The sequence below is a fragment of the Medicago sativa genome, chromosome 3 (assembly GCF_051527215.1).
Source record: "Medicago sativa cultivar Bolivia chromosome 3, Bolivia_mono, whole genome shotgun sequence".
Classification (NCBI taxonomy): Eukaryota; Viridiplantae; Streptophyta; class Magnoliopsida; order Fabales; family Fabaceae; genus Medicago; species Medicago sativa.
The window spans coordinates 25,956,485-25,960,468 of NC_140751.1; the positions used below are offsets into that span (position 1 = coordinate 25,956,485).

General features: G+C 34.0%; 1 pseudogene; it reads right to left on the reverse strand.

The window, feature by feature from the left end:
- Nucleotides 1-2,412: 2,412 nt before the first annotated feature.
- LOC146936713 (F-box/kelch-repeat protein At3g23880-like) lies at nucleotides 2,413-3,608 on the reverse strand (annotated as a pseudogene).
- Nucleotides 3,609-3,984: the final 376 nt, after the last annotated feature.

Here is a 3,984-nt window from a genome sequence, read left to right on the forward strand (position 1 = left end):
CTTCTTCAGCAAGGTCATATTAGTGTTGGTCAAAACCATAGTCACAAAATTCGTTGACTTGCTAGGGAACCGCGTACCAATTCGTATGCACCAGTTCGCCATACGTTTGCATATTGGTAAGTCAAAATTCACTCATGAATTCTCTGAAAAGAGAGTACCGAGGCAGACCATACATCCCACACAAAATTTAGACTAATTTAATTCAAATACTACTTTGAAAGTAGAAAGTAATTAGTAATTTACTACTTTCAAAAAATCCACAAACGCCACTGGCCCACTCTTTCATTTTTGTGTACTGCAGTACACATGTCAGTGGATAGCTGTGGTAGTGGATGAATGTGTTGGGGACTGTATTTATAAACTTAGAGAAATGATATTTGTACAACCATTTGTGACAACTTTTTGGACAACTTTCTCTCCCATACTCACATGTTGTTCCTTTTATCTCTCTTCCTTTTTCTTTTTCAATTGTTTTTGACCAATAAGAAGAGAAAGAAACAAGGTTGTCATGATAGTTGTCTTGAAAAAGATGTATATATATCACTACTCATAAACTTACTTACCTCCCAATGTTAGAAAATCTTTCGATGTGGGACATGTTATTTATCTATGATAGTAAAACACATGCTATTTTTCTATGTTAGATAAACCTCTCCATGAAACATCACAGGTCCATCTTGCTTAGGTTGGAAAGAATAAAAAATGTACAACGAACCCATAACGTACCGGCTATGTATACCCCCTACGTACCGAATTCTTTGAAAGTTACGAACCACGTACCCGAACCCGTACCACATACCGAAGCGAATTGCGAACCATGTGACTATGGTCAAAACATCCTCCAATAACCAAAGGAACAAAATGGAGTTTCAACTTGCAATTTCATAAAATAGTTACAGCTTTATTTGTGGCCAATGCTAGCAAAGATACTTGAATATTTATAATAGAACCAGAAAAGAAAAAGTACAGAGAGACTTAGAACAGAGACACTTAAAACAGAGCCAAGTACTTAAGTTGCAAAGTCAGAATAATCAGAACTTTTCAAAATTTCAAGATTCCTGCAACAAAAGAAATCAATGATACGCATAAGAAATCAATATTCAAGTTAACGTATGTCATTAAAAGAAACTAGAATATATATTTGATTATCTATATATCTAGCTTAAATAATTATTTAAGTTAATCCTTTTAGCAAATTAGTTAATAAAGTTGATAGAGTATCTAAACCCCAACTTTGAGGATAGTTGCTTCTATTAAATATATAAAACGTTGCCAGCAAAAATACAATTGTTAGTAACATATGACTGAACTGGCATATAGTAAATTTACAAATAATCAAGTAACAAAGAAAATAAATAAAATCTCATGGATGCCATTATGAAAAATAAAGAAAAAGTCCCTTTGATATGCAGCTAGAGAATTAAAGCACTAAACAACATTTCTTCTTATTCTCAAAACCATAGAACGAGGCCAAGAATTGCATTACAATCTCACTATAAGTTTCAGAATGCAACTCACCTGTACTATGAGCCGTACATACATCAATTATTTAATTAGAAATTTTCATTAATATCAACAATGTCATACTAGAGTAGTGTATAAATCAATTTAACTGATAAGAAACAAAGCGGATGATCATGTTAATCCCAAACTGTCATGGGATCGGAAAACCAAAGTTTTCAAGATATGACTATAGCTGATTTTAAATCTTTCAAAAAGAGGAACGAAAGGACCTAGACATCATGAATAGTCCTATAATTTCACAACTATCATCATCACCAAGAAAAACAAAAGGTTAATTGGTAAAGAAGCCCCATTTGATATTTTATGTAGGAATGAATATTAGCACTAGAAACAGGAAAAGTTGACATGGATAATTTACTCAGTTTACATTGATTAAGTTAAGAATAAGATATGCAGTGACCTAATTTGGGTGGCTAAACTTATTGCAGCAGTAAGTGTTGGCAGTGGTGACACTGCTTGAATAAAATAGTTGACAAAACAACAGGTGTGGTCTTGGTTCAATACAACATGGTGAAAGCAGCAAGCAACAGAGGTAGTTTCACTACAAAATATCTCATATATATGTCCCAAATAAGCTTTTTCATAAACCAAAATCCTCTAACTACCACCATCTAATAACAACTAATTACTAATATTCAAATCAACGTATGTGCTAAAATTGAATATTCGATGTTGATTACAAAATGACATCACAATAGTATTAAAAAAATTTCAAACCATTTAATGAAATTTTCGATTTTGAACTATTTAAAATATAATGGAATATGCAAGAGAATCAACAACTCAAATTAACCAAACTATTTAAAATAAAAGCTATGTTTAACCTAAAGATTTCATCAAAATTTGATAAACAGTGATTCAACAATATTAAAGTAAAATACTAACCATATATTTTGTAGTTGAATCCCAGCTTAAGGTGATATCAAACTCTCAATGTAGACTATTGGACACATATGATGATAGTTGTTTTGAAACTTAAGAATATTCGAAGTACCAGTCTTGGAATCGTAAACAACCAACTTCAGATCACCACTTCCCACCTTAAAAAACTTCAGCAACAGTTGGTCATCCTTAGAAATATATAAAGCATCAAAGGCTTTGAAACCCCGAACTTGGATGGCAGGAACACTGTACAATTTTGTTCAAGACTCTTTATTTCCATACTCCTTCATAATCCAAACATCGAAAAACTTGTCACTAATTGCAAAGAGACACAAACAATCCCTCACCACACCCAATACCCATAAATCATTCTCAGAATCAGGTAGAAGAAGCTCTTGATATGACTCGTTCTCTAAATCAAGAGAAATAATGAAATGCATATTTGGAACAACGATTTCCAACCAATTAACAGTGTCACTCACAAATCTTCCCTTTCCTGTAATGATGTAATCATTTGGGATGTCCCCTATTATTCTCCAATAATCGGTCCCCAAAGTATTAATAAAAACTTCATTTTTTTCAGAAACAACAATCACCTTATAATTATCAATGAAACGATCATACCCAAAGCTTATGTTAAAAAGAACACCTTGGCGTGGAATTTCTAAAGGAGGCAATAACTTAAATTTTCTAATGGAAGGATTCCACAAAAAATAAGAACCAACATTGACCTCACCGAATAATATGCCATCGCAAGAGCACATCACGGTCACATAGTTAAATCGATCTGTGATGATACTATTAGGAGGGTAAAGTTGTGTCTGAGTAACATCGGGAGAAGTAGAAAAAACAGAGGGGATTGGGGTATCATACTGAACGTACTTACGCAAGTTGTTCATTGAGGTTGCCAAGAGATGATGGCGCTTGGTTGACAATTGAAGGTGTTTCTTTGCGAATTTGGGATCAGAGAAAAGAGAATTGAAGGACTTGCAGAGACACCGAAGCTGTCCGAGTAATTTGACGGGAAGCCTACAAAGAATCTCAGGCAGGAGATCGAAAGGTAGAGTGGGAAGTTCTGGAGGTGGGCATGTTAGTGTTCCACCGTGAGTCAATCTCTGCCTCTGAGTTTTTGTTGTTTCCACCGTGAGTGACTTAGAAGAAACGGCGTCGTGTGGGTGTTCCTCATTGCTATCCTGCGCCATTTCTCAACAGCTGCTACAGTGAATTGTTTGATCGCAAGAAATAGAACAGAAACAGAGGCTATCTATCAATCTATGTATATAACTTCCATAGCCTACACTAGTTTCTCTCTCTCTCTCTCTCTCTCTCTCTCTCTCTCTTATCTCAAATATTTTTATAGAGTAAATTACACTTTCATCCTTTAAAAGAAGTTTGAATTATACTCTCCACACCTGTTATGTTAAAATACTTGTTCATTTCCTTTGAAAAGTAAAATTTATTACACACTGATCCATTTTCAGTCTATGATTTCCCAAACATTTTTTCTATCCAATTATACCAATCTTTGTGTAAGACCTGATGGATTAAACCATAATCTAGTAATAGTTGATGAAAACC